Below are 12,970 nucleotides of genomic sequence, written 5' to 3'. Positions count from 1 at the left end.
CTGGCTTTATACTTTTTAGTCACTTTGTGGAAAGATCTGTTGGGAATACTGTAAGATTTACCATATATTTTGTCTTTTTCTCTTTCTTTGACAACATGCATAGGAGTCAGGTATAGATTAAGTAGAAATTTCCAGTGTGACAAAATAAGAATAGTTCTAATTCTCTTAAATTTGCATATTAAAGACTTCTTTTAGATAGCTAAAATTTTTGTTCCACTAGAAATATAATCAATTCAGGACATAGTTTTATTGTCACAGGAAGGAGCAGACACAGAAAAAGGCTACCGGTATATTCTTCTAGATCCATAGTTGGCCATTTTGTCATCAATGTTTAACTGAATTGTAGTTTCTTAGAAATCACCTTTTTTAGTTTACTTGCATTTATCTTAGAACCCTTGTCTCTTGGGAAGTTCTTTAGGAAGATATGCATGACAAGATGAGTGGGCCTGGGTGATGGTGTTTGGGGACTTTGTTTCTTTGAATAAATAATGTGAGTATTGGGCTTGAACCTCCCTGGGCAAAATGCCTGTGCCATTGTCTATGGCCCTGACCCCTGACAGTCTGTGCAGAGGAACAGGTCTAAGCACTTTTCTGGAGACGCCTCCTGGTCCTGCCCTCAGGCAATCCCTTGGCCCACATGTGTGCAAGTGCGCTGGGACCCTTGCTCCAGGCAGCCATCCTTGCCAGGCTTCCATTCTCACAGGGGGAGGGAAATCCAGGCAGCCTTCCTTGCCAGCCTTCCATTCTCATGGAGGAGGGCAATCCAGTCCTCTCACGTGGATGGCCATAAAAGGGGACAGCTCTGCACTGGGACAAAATGGAATAGCTGTGCTTCAGGAGCTCTGCAGAGAATATAACCTCAGTCTCACCACCCCCAGGCAACAGAGTGTTCATGGAAAATTGCCTTACCGCAAAGATGGTGTATTGGTTTTATCTTGCATGCCAACTACTAATGACTGGCTGAAGCTGCCAGAGGACGGGGAGAAGACTTCTGAGGAGACTTTGGGGCTCAGCAGAAGAGAACACCTTGATCCGTTAGCCATGTCTGCCAGTGTCAAGGAAGGAGGATAGGGAAGGGCTACCTGTGTCACTGGCATTCGCCATCTGGAGAGACTATCCATGAATGAAGCCAGACCAGGAGTGAATTGTGTCTGAATGGCATTTTTTCCACCTCACGTATTCATAGAACTGTTTCACTGACTTGCGCTGTGACATCATGCCATTGACCTCTGAAGCCAATTGCTATATTTACCACAAAATATTATGTTGAAGATGTGTTTTCATTAGATTACACAGTGAGCTCTTTATAGCAGAAAGTTCTCTTCCACTTCAGAACCATTCAAAGAAAGTACTTACCCTAGGAAATTGCTTCGCGCCAATCTCCTAGGCGCAGAATCACATAACCCAGGCGTTAGCAAACTTTTTCCATGTGGGAAATTTTTCAGGCTTTGCAGGCCATGTGGTCTGTCACAGTTACTCAACTCTGCCATTGTTGCCTGAAAGCAGCCATAAAGAATATGTAAATGAGCAGGTGTGGCTGTGTTCTAATAAAACTTTATTTACAGAAACAGATGGTGGGCCAAGTTTGGCCAGTGGGCCATAATTTTTCAACCACTGATGTAAATATTTGTGTGTGGGCCTGATAACACAAGCTTTAAATTCTGACCTCTCTCCTAGTTTCATCTTAACTTCCCTACTCTAATTTCTGCTTTGTCCCATTTTTCTTTCTCCATAATTTGTGTTATTTTGTGTGTATCTTGTTAGTATAAGCAGCCTTAGTTTTTTTTCTGCAATAAAGCAAGGCATAAATAAATGGTCATGTTTTCTTAGATTGGGACCACAGATTAAATAAACATCATCACAAATGCCATTGCAGTGAAAATGTCCCGAGTATCAACAAGTGATTGACCCACTGTTAGACCTAATAAAGTATTTGGGGTTACACAACTAAACTAAACCAAAGGGCTGTGAATGATGACTCGGAGTTTGTTGAGGTAATATTTAAACAATGAAAATTTAGGAGAGTTGGTTGAGAGATGGCAAAAGAGCAAAGCTTCTGAGAGAAGAATCAAAAGAAAATAAAGGGAGAATTTAAAAAGGAAATAGTCATAATGGGCAGGTGGGATTGGGGTAGGATATGGTTGGGGTGACCCATGTCTCTGCACACGTGGCAGTCTTGGGATTAGGCAGAGGCTGGTGACAAGAAGTTAAGACAGCAACTCCCAGTCAATAAAGCTGAGTCAATAAAGCAGAGTCACTGAATGTCCATATTAATGTACTTGCTAGCATTTTATACACAGTAGTATTTATGCCTAGGTAATGCTTGGAAATTTGTTTCGCTTGAAGAAAATTATTGATAAGCCAGGTCACAGGGTTGAAGTACTTCTTGACTCTAAAGGGAAGTTTAAAACTTTGGGGCATTGATTATTTGGAAGTTATATTTGTAATGGCCCCAACTTCTTTTCTTCCTCCAACCATAAGGTTTTTATCTCACTTAATGCATCTGCTGGAAAGGCCTGTGCTTTCTCAGAACAGAACTGGATAGCATTCTTTTTTTAGTCTTGCAGGTGCTTGGCAATGTAAGTAGGGAAAGTAATGAATTTTGCAGTTTTAGTTTCTTGTGTGGCTTGCCGTAAGGGTAGACTCTTCATTTTGAGAAATGCTGCTGACTTGTGGAAGTTTTCTGCTTTATTTGCAAGGCTGCTGAAGGTTTTTTTTCTGCTTTGGAGTTTTTCTAAAGTACATTCCAGTTAAATACTCTACACTTTACATGTTTGTTTCCCTCAAGTCGCCAAAGAGAGATGTGGTTGTGTAATTAGTACATAAAATAGAGATTACTGGCATCTTCCTAAGGAGTGTTTGCATGGAAGCAGAGTGCACATTGGCAAGAGCAAGAGAGAACAAGCCAAGCTCAAGGATTTCCCCAGCACAGTAGTGGCCTCTAAGACCTTTGTGAGACACTGAATTAATTTCTAAATACACTTGGGCTGGATCAGTGGCCTCTGGACACACGCACACACACACACACACACACACACACACACACAGGCAGTCGAAAAACTGACTTAGCAAGGCAAGGGGCATGGACCAAGAAAAGAAGCAACAAATCACATTTTCCTATTTGTTTATGAAAATACAGTCTTATTTTCAGCCTAAAGAAATGGATACTTCTCAGCATAGGCGGACGTGATTTGTTGTGGTATGAATCCTTTTCCTAACCAAGATCCATAATATCACAGACAAGGTAATATAGCGCTGTGAAGGATGTGTCTTTCTTCAAATGGAGCCACGAGAGATGATGGTTTTTTAAGTTGATTTGATGTTGGATGTAGTAAGTCTTGTGGGAGGAAATTTTTTTGAATAAAAAATACTGTTTAAAAATGTCTCTTCTAACTTGATCTGTGCCTTTTCCCCTCTCCACTTCTAACTGCCTCCCCCAGCTACACTTTCCCAGTTTGAAATAACGAACAATACCTTTTGCTGACAGAAAGACCAAACCTTAGTTCCTGTGGGCAAATGAAGGTGTTTTTTTTTCCCCTAACAATGAACAATTTTCTTGAAAAAGTCTCTCAAAGATATTCTTATTATAATAACCCTCCTTCAAGCCAGACAGCCTGAATACTTGGATAAATGTTACATAAGATCAAGGAGCAACCAGAAATTTCACAGCTGACTCAGTTACTGATTACTTTGCAAAAATAGAAGCCAAGTCTTGACTTAACTGGTAATAGACTCAGAGTTTGAGTTTGCTCTGGGCGGGGTGCTGGTCCCTTTTTCACATGACACTAATGGTTTTAGACGCAGAAGTGATTAATTTCTAATGTGCTGGTGTTGGATGGCTTTTTCTTTCTCACTATCCCATATATTTTTACACTTTGATATTCCCTGAACTAATATTCCTTGCAACATATTTCAGTCAACAGGATCGTTAAGCGTCAGCATTATGCTATAAATCTTAAAAAAAAAAAAGAAAAAAATTGACTGAGCCAAATGGCTCCACAGAGTGAATTGTCAAAGTGTGGAATGAAGAGAATGGAGATTGCCGATGTCAACTAGAAATGGCTTCAGCTACCTTGTGGGCTTCTGGGGAGCAAACATTTGCTCTGCATTTGGGTGAAGGGAAAGTTTCACATGAATACGTACTCGGTTGTCTCTTTGTCTCCACCTGGTTTCCCCATCTTCAGATACGTGGGCCTTCCCAGTAGCAGCAAGTTCTCAGGGCAAAAAGCCCTTCTGGTGGGACCAACTCCACTCACAAGGCTTTTTCCACCAAGGAAATGAGTCAGAGTTTACCGAAGGCCTTTGACAAACTTTTTTTTTTTTTTTTTTTTGTGACAGAGTCTCGCACTGTTGCCTGGGCTGGTGTGCAGTGGTGCCATCTCAGCTCGCTACAATCTCCGCCTCCCAGGTTCAAGTGATTCTCCTGCCTCACCCTCCCAAGTAGCTAGTATTACAGGCGCCCACCACCACACCCAGCTAATTTTTTTGTATTTTTAGTAGAGACGGGGTTTCACTATGTTGGCCAGGCTGGTCTTGATCTCCTGACCTCATGACCCGCCCGCCTTGGCCTCCCAAAGTGCCGGGATTATAGGCATGAGCCACCACACCTGGCCGACAAATCTTTTTTTTTTTTAAGCTTCAAAGGAATTTTGATTTTACTGAGGTTCAGATGGGCACAACCGGGAAATCGGAGCAGATTGAGGTCTCTCCATTGGTCATTTTCTTCACTGGAAACACACTACTAACCCTGCAGGCAAACTGCGAACAGCAAAGGAGTAAATTTCTAAGCAAAAAGTAACAAGGCATTTGCTCTGTACCCCACTGTCTTCCCTATCCCACCTCTGAGCAGTCAGAGCTTCTGGCCTCACTGCAGGGTAAGTAAGAATAGAAGCATCTGGTGAGGCAGTTCCAACCCCTGGGAAGGCGAGAGTGCTGTGGTGGCCAGTTAGGCAGGGCCACTGGTCATGGGTCAGAGCCTGGAGGGGTGAACCATCCAGCAGGGAACCGCAACATGCCACTGAAGACTGATTTTTCTCAAAGTTGTGCCAGTCCTTCAAATGAAAATTTGCTCAGGCCTTTCTCTATCTCTACCTATATGTTAGCCAAAACCTGGACTTTTCTTTCTATAGACATTTCTCTGGAAAAAAATGCAAATGTCTCTAGGGCATGTAAGGATATATCATCTCACCTGCATATTAAAAATGGAAATATGAGGACAGAGAAAGAATAAGCGGCCAGTGGCATCACTGAGACCCATCTGCCCAGTCTTCTGTCCAGAAGTCTGTGCAAGAAAACATGTAGCTTTTGCCTAAATGTACGGATAGGCTTTCCAGTGCGTATATCTTTTGGTGTTTTGAATTTGGTGAAGATAGATCTATGTCCAAATCAGAGGAAAATAGTAGCAAATATTCGGAGATATCTGGGCATTTTAAAATTAGAGTATTTGGATGTTTTTCCACGGAGGGGAGGCTGTTCTTAAACAGTGCATCAAAACCTTACGGACTAGGTTTTTTCCAGACTGGAATTTTAGTAGTGTGTCTGTGCTTCATTTGAAGCAAAGCTGTTCACTACTCTAAAAGGGGAACTGAAAAGATCTGAAAATCAGGAGATCTGAGCTGGATTGCAGACTCCACAGTTGACTGACAGTGACCGTGACAGATTGTGAGATCTCTGAGCTTGTGTCTCCCTCTCTGTAAAGTAAGGAGATGAGATTTAAACCAAGTTTTGTGTAGCTGTGCGATCCCTTCCTGGAATAACTCATGGAGAAAACGAATGGAAAACAAAACAAATGGAAAACTATTGAGCTTCAACATAACTTCCAGTTTTAGAATTCTATGGCTTTTGAATTCTTAGCCATTAGCCTTCTTCAATGTTGAAGATTTCTTGGGGTGGGAGTGGGGGCAGTGAAACCAGGGGTGCTTCCTCTTACCCCCCTAGATGTGCCAGTCTCAAGTCCACACTAGTAACTAGAGTTGTTGGACTTCCATCCTTCCTCGCTGTGTGGCTGCTGCACCAGTGCAGATCTACAAAGGTGAGCTGGGAAGAGATGCTGTGATAGGGTAAGATTAATGGTTAACAGCTTCCCTTTCCCCAGGGTTCCAGACCCTGCCCTCCTGTCAACAACCTTGCCCTTGCTGGCCCCTGCTGGAAATCCTTTCCTGCTTGCTCCGTTTGCCTCTCTTACCACATGTTTGCTGGCTGGAGTCCTATTACACTCCCTGGGAGTTTTTTTTTCCACACCTGGACAGACAGGATGGGACCTGAAGCTAAAAGCTGAGTCGACCAGAAAAGATTGTTCAGGAATGTAAGAGAGCAATATTGGGCTGACTTTGTTTTGTTTTATGTTCCTAAAAGCAAATTAAAAGGGGAAATAAATCAGTCACCTTGAAAACAAGTAAAAAAACAAAACAAAACATTAGGCTTCTTGAAAACATCCAAACGTTATCTAGTGGGAAGCAAAATCATTACTGACTGGTTTGCCAAGACTTGCTGTTATTGAAAAGACAGACTCTTGGCTGAGAGCACAGAGAGAAATATAACTCAAATGGTGCAGAGCCATGAAAGTTTGTTGTCAACAATTGTTTCTCAAATCAGCGCATCCTGCCAGATAGGCTCTGCTACAAAGAGTTTAAGTTTTAGTTTTTCATGACCTGCCTGGAAGCACAATTTTCTCTTTTGCTCATTTGCTCCATGAACATGTGAGGACCTGTCGGGTGCCAGGGGATGGACAGTTGGTTCCTTGATTACATACTAAACCCTCGCCATTGTTGAGTGTTGAGGACATAGAGGCAAATACGTGTTCCTGCCCTCTAGTACACTCAGAGTTTAGTGAGTGAAGAGGCAGAGACACACCCTGCTGGGACAGTGAGCACCAGAGGAGACTCCTGAGCTGTGAGTTCTGTGGGGTCAGGGAGAATAGGTGTTTGCTATTTGTGGTGGGTGCTTAGATCCTAGAAGAGCCTAGTGCACTCTGGGTAGTGTGGGTGATTGTGGTTGGCTGGAGCCTAGTGCACTCTGGATAGTGTGGATGATTGGAGTGGGCTGGAGCCTTGGGCACTCTGTGTTGTGTGGATGATTGGGGTTGGCTGGCGCCTAGTGCACTCTGGGTAGTGTGGGTGATTAGGACTTAGCTAGAGCCTAGTGCACTCTGGGTAGTGTTGGTGATTGGGGTTGGCTGGGGCCTAGTGCACTCTGGGTAGTGTGGGTGATTGGTGTCAGCTGGAGCCTAGTGCACTCTGGGTAGTGTGGGTAATTGGGGTTGGCTGGAATCTAAATTAGGAATAACAAAGCCAAGGAAGGGGGATGGAACAACACACAGACCTATCCTCCATGACCTTAAGGTAGTGGCAGGCCACTGAAGGATCTTAATTCAGAAAGATAAGCCTTTAGATAAATGTTTTGGAGAAATGTCTCAGGCTGCAGTGTGAGCAGGCCAAAGAGGAAAAGAAGGCCAAGCTAGGAGCTGGGAGGCTGCTGTGGTAGCGAGGCGAGGAAGAAGAGCCTGAATGGGGGCCGTGGCCATGGGGCAGGAGAGACACTGAGGATGCAGAATCACAGCCTCAATGACTGAGGAATGGGGAGAAGGGTGAAGGAGGGCCAGGGGACTTGCCTGGATACCTGGAGAGAGGGGATTTTTCTCTGAATGGTGATAAAAGGGATTCAGCCCAAGCATTCTACTCTGATTCCAAATCCTGTAGAGTTTGAAGCTACCGACCACTCCCTTCCTCCCATGAGTCTGACAGGGGAAGATGATGACCTCTGTTTCAGACCTGGTAAGCTGGTGGAGCCTTAGGGCATCTGAGAGGATTGATTTGCCGGGAGATTTGTCATTCAGAAGTTCAGGAGCAAGGCCCCTGTGTCCTCAGGATGAAGGTAGCAACTAAAGGCTACCAGAGCTGAGCTCACCCAGGAGCTCTGTAGCTGAGCAACAAATGGGTGGGGGTAGAAGAACCCGTGGAGAGAGACAGGGAGGAACCGACCATGTGGTCAGTGGAAAGTCAGACCAGTCTGGTTACCAGGGAGCCAAGGAAGGGGCTGACAGCACAGTAAGTAATGGAGGACATTGAAAAATGCCCTTTGGGCATAGCAAAGATTGCCCAGTAGGTCAGAGGTAAGTGTGGCAAAGCAACTTTAATTCCTTGTAGTGATTAATGTAATGTGAATTATTTTGAGCATAGGTTTTAATTTGTGTATGCCCCAGAGAAGCACTGTCTTGTCCTATGCCAAGTATTTTAGAAAGAAAGTTACATTTTTTTTACTGTAGTAAAATATACATTACATACAGTTTACCATTTCAGCTTTTTTTTGTTTTGTTTTTTGTTTTTTGTTTTTGTTTTTGTTTTGAGATGGAATCTCACTCTGTTGCCCAGGCTAGAGTGCAGCGGCACCATCTCGGCCCACTACAACCTCCATCTCCCAGGTTCAAGCGATTCTCCCGCCTCAGCCTCCCAAGTGACTGGGACTACAGGTGCCACCACGCCCAGCTAATTTTTGTATTTTTAGTAGAGACGGGGTTTTGCCATGTTGGCCAGGCTGGTCTCAAACTCCTTACCTCAAGTGATCCATCCACCTCGGCCTCCCGAAGTGCTGGGATTACAGGCATGAGCCACCATGGCTGGCCCATTGCAGCCATTTTTAAGTGTGCACAATTTAGTGATATATTTCCATTGTTGTGCAAGAAAATGATTTTTTGGAGTGGTAGATGTTCATTATTATTGAGCAGAAAAAAACTGAATTGGAAGGCAAGTCGGTAATGGCTATTTTTGCTTAAAGTCACCTGAAACATGATATTCCCATGACTCAATAACTGGATATTCAGTTACATTTAATACAATTGAGTTGAGTTAGAGATGCAGTTTTGTTCTGATGTTCCAATGTTCATACTGAAAGGCAGTGTGTGAAGACTTGCCATATCCCCACCCTCTTTCTCATCAACACACACCCAAGTGCACACACGTGTGTGTGATCACATGGAAACAGTTGAGAAGATGCTTGGGTGGAATCCAGGCTTGGATTGGAAGCCCACTTGCCAGTTGTGACCTTTAACAAGGTAGCTGACTACTCAAAGTCAGTTTCCTCACCTAGGAAAGATTGGGCAGGTGGCTGACAGGATGAACGTGATTGTCGTCTGTAAAACCACGAAGTTCCAGGGAAGTGTTGGTGGACATTTGCATGTTTGTGACGGGATGGCCACCATCCTACTGCAAGCACCAGTGCTGCCCTGAGATAATCAGTCCTTTCCTCTTCCACGAGGCCCACTCATGTGAGGGAATCTCTGGGCTCGCAGCAAGCTTGGGAACTTTGGACTGTGGCTGTCTGGTAGCTTAGAATAGCAGAATAACTGGTGGGTGGGGGCAAGAATCTGCTTCATAATTGTTTTTCCAGTGGCCAGCTTAATAAATTACCTCTCTTATAGCATCCATTCAGAGCTTTTAAAATTCATTTTAAAATGCAGTCATAGGCTGGGCGCGGTGGCTCACGCCTGTAATCCCAGCACTTTAGGAGGCTGAGGCAGGTGGATCACTTGAGGTCAGGAGTTCGAGACCAGCCTGACCAACATGGTGAAACCCGATCTCTACTAAATGCAAAAAATTAGCCAGGCGTGGTGGTGCATGCCTGTAATCCCAGCTACTTGGGAGGCTGAGGAAGGAGAATCACTTGAACCTGGGAGGCGGAGGTTGCAGTGAGCTGAGATTGTGCCGTTGCACTCCAGCCTGGGCAACAAGAGCAAAACTCCATCTCAAAAAAATAAATGCAATCATATATTGCATTGTGAAAGTCTTAACCACTTCAGGGGTAGGAGAGGACAATAAACTCAAGAAAAAAATTTTCCTAGACAGATCATTCCTAGGGATCTTCTATTGACTCCCTGAGTATCTGTCACTCACAGAATGTTTCATTAATTGGTAAGAAAACCCACTGAAGAAATAGAATAGTGGTACTCATTTTCAAGATTTATCTTATCTGTATGCAACCTCTCCCTTTCCCTTCCTTGTATTAATCCCTAAAAACGCCTGTAAACATTTTGTTCACATTGTTAAATATTAACTCAGGACATTGCTCATTATCTGTACTACAGCTGTAGGCCTGTCCCTGTTGTTTGCCATGTTCTGCCATAAGGTTTCACTGCCTTCCTTCTGGAGGGGCAGATGGCAGTTCCTGTTTGCGATGTGGCTGTGTGAGAATGTGTGTTTTCAGTATGGACATGAATGGCTGCTTGAGGAAGGGCATGACTTTGAATAACACATGGTTCATTTTTTATTGTATTTTCAAATGGCTCTTCTGGAGGAAAAACAGTTCAGGAACCACATTCCAATTGCTGGCCCAAAATCCATGTAAGACTTAGCAAATATTTGGGGTGAAATGATGGGCAGTGCCTTGTTTTGCACATTTTATGATGTGAGTTCGTGGTCGCCTCTGAAGAGGCGTTTCCTCTGCATGGTGAACAACCTCCCAGGTCCAGCCGCCAGGCCTGTAGGAACCCAGCTCCCACTGGCCCAGACTCTGGAAGCAGGGCCTTGCTGGTGATTCTCTAAATGGTGAAGTCAGACTCAGGGGCCTTCTGAGTGTTTTTCGTTTTTTTGGTTTTATTATTTTACTTTATTTTTAAGAGTCAGAGTCTTGCTCTGTTGCCCAGGCTGGGGTGCAGTGGTGCGGTCACAGCTGACTGAAGTCTCGACCTCCTGGCCTCAAAGGATATTCCCGCCTCAGCCTCCTGAGTATCAGAGACCACAGGCATGTACCACCGTGCCTGGCTACTTTTTAAATTTTTTGTAGAGGTGAGGTCTCACGATGTTGCTCAGGCTGGTCTTGAACACCTGGATAAAGCAATTCTCCCATCTCGGCCTCCCAAAGTGCTGGGATTACAGGTATGAGCCACCACATCTAGTCCTGGGTGTTTTTAAAGCTAAGACCTCTACCCCAGTAGAAACCAACGTCAAGGAGCCTGAGGAAGCAGGGAGGGTTGCAGCTGGGGTGAGATGCTCTTGGGCGAAGATGCAGGGCCTCCACTTCAGGGCAGTGTTCCCAGGTGACAGAGTGGGACAGCTCAGAGGGCCTCTGAATCTCCTGCACAGAACACCGAGACCAGAAAATGGGTCTCTGATTAAGGGCTGTTATTTTCTTTTCGTTTTTCCTTCCACAGGGCTTTTGATGATTCTTGTAAAAAAAAAAAAAAAAAAAAAAAAAAGAGTGCTTTGTATCCAACCAGAGTTGGCTCTGCCTGCCCGTTTGCTGGCTGAGAGGTGCTTGCGTCCTTTCTAACCTCTGCCTTTTGAAAGCATGTCTTGCTTGTTATTTGCTTTGTGTGAGTTCTGGGAAAAGGCTCAGAACTCCCTCCAAACCAAAGTCAGATTGTCAGGGTTGGGGGCAGGGTTAGGAATTAAGGGCTATTTACTTCTAGTTCATTTCCCCATCCATATCAGTTTTAAATAGTAAATAAATTTTGCTAAGTTCCTGTGGGGCTTAGAGTTTTTCACTATTTCTTCCTTGGCATCAGTTTAATATGTCGAACTGGCATTGCTAAGTGTGCAAGGCTCCCAGGGTGAACAAGCACTCTGAGATGGAGAAGAATGCAAGGGAAAATATGATTTCTCCTCTTTGGTAAATAGTACTGGCTCCTTTGTGTTAGGGTGGGGGCATGTGACTACCTTCACTGCATGGGAAGTGCTTGCTGGGAGGCCCCAGGGCCCCCCATTCTTGGTCATTTGCTCCCCGTTGGGCTGACCTCAGTGCTTGGAGCATGATTGTGTCTCATACCTCATTATGTCATTCCCTTACCTCTTTTTAGAAGGAACCATATACAGCCCCGGAGTGTAAGAGTTAGACATCTAGTAGCTGCAATGAATCTTGGCTTGAGACCTCCCTTTTGGCACACCCCAGCATGTGTGCATGTATATAGCATGTGTGCATGTATATAGCATGGTGCTGTATAGCTGAGCACTGTTTTGATGTTAAGGAGTAAAAAGGGATTGAGGCTATCATGATAGTGCCTTGATAACAATGATAATAAGCTATTTATTAAGCATTTTCTAAGTTCAGAAACTATGCTGAGTTATACATATGTACATATACACAAATACATAGACATGTAAATTTCACAGTAACCATATAAAGTAGCTCCCACAAATAGCCCCATTTTACAGTTAAGGAAACTGAGACCTCTAATTCCTGGACCTTTTCTAATTTGCTAGAGATGCCTTTAAGCCAGAGATAACACTTACTGAGCTTGTACACTGCATCTTCCCTGAGCCCCTCTCGCCAGGGAGCCTGGCCAGCCAGGATGTGACTCTCCATAGGTGACACGGAATTGTCATGTGGGGACTGTGCAAAGGTGAACTTTTTCACTGCTGAGTGCTATGGAACTATTTAATCCACCCAGTAATTCTGTGATATGAGCACTCATTTCACAAACGGAAACCTGAGGCCTAGGGAAGGTAACTTGCCTAAGGCTACATACTAATGAAATGGGAAAAGTTCCCTTGTCCCCCTTGCAGGGTGTGGGATGGGGGAGTGGGTCACTCTTCCAGTGCCGCACTGTTCAAACCTCTAGGGGAGCATAAAGCGGGCAGGCTGTGGGGCTCCGACCCCACAGCAGTGTCTGTGGGTGGATGTTTACAGCTCCTGAAGCCCCAGTGGGCGTGTGTGGCAGGGTGCTCTTTTAGTTTAGCCATCGGAAGGCAGCTTGTGTTAGCTCAGTCAGACCCCTGCCTCATTGCAAGGACAGAGGGCTTTCTGTATCCTGGGGTTCTTGCCTTGGTGTACCAGAAGAATCGGATCAACCTGGGTTTGGAGAATGAGTGCAAGGTTTTATTGAGTGGAAGTAGCTGTCAGCAGATGGGGGAGCCAGAAGGGAGAAGGTTTTTCCCTGGAGTCAGGCTGCTTGGCAGCCTCACTCTTCTCCGACTGCCCCACGAAATTCCATGTCATTCTGCTGGTCGATGGCCTGCCAGCCTGGCGGTGCATGCCGGTG

At 44.7% G+C, this 12,970-nt stretch overlaps 1 protein-coding gene across 7 annotated transcripts in view; it reads left to right on the top strand.

The window, feature by feature from the left end:
* Positions 1 to 12,970, top strand: part of SLC22A23 (solute carrier family 22 member 23) — a 187,993-nt gene that overhangs the window by 47,231 nt on the left and 127,792 nt on the right. The window lies entirely within an intron of this gene.

The sequence above is a fragment of the Pongo pygmaeus genome, chromosome 5 (assembly GCF_028885625.2).
Source record: "Pongo pygmaeus isolate AG05252 chromosome 5, NHGRI_mPonPyg2-v2.0_pri, whole genome shotgun sequence".
Lineage (NCBI taxonomy): Eukaryota > Metazoa > Chordata > Mammalia > Primates > Hominidae > Pongo > Pongo pygmaeus.
This window is presented reverse-complemented; position numbering and strand designations above follow the sequence as displayed.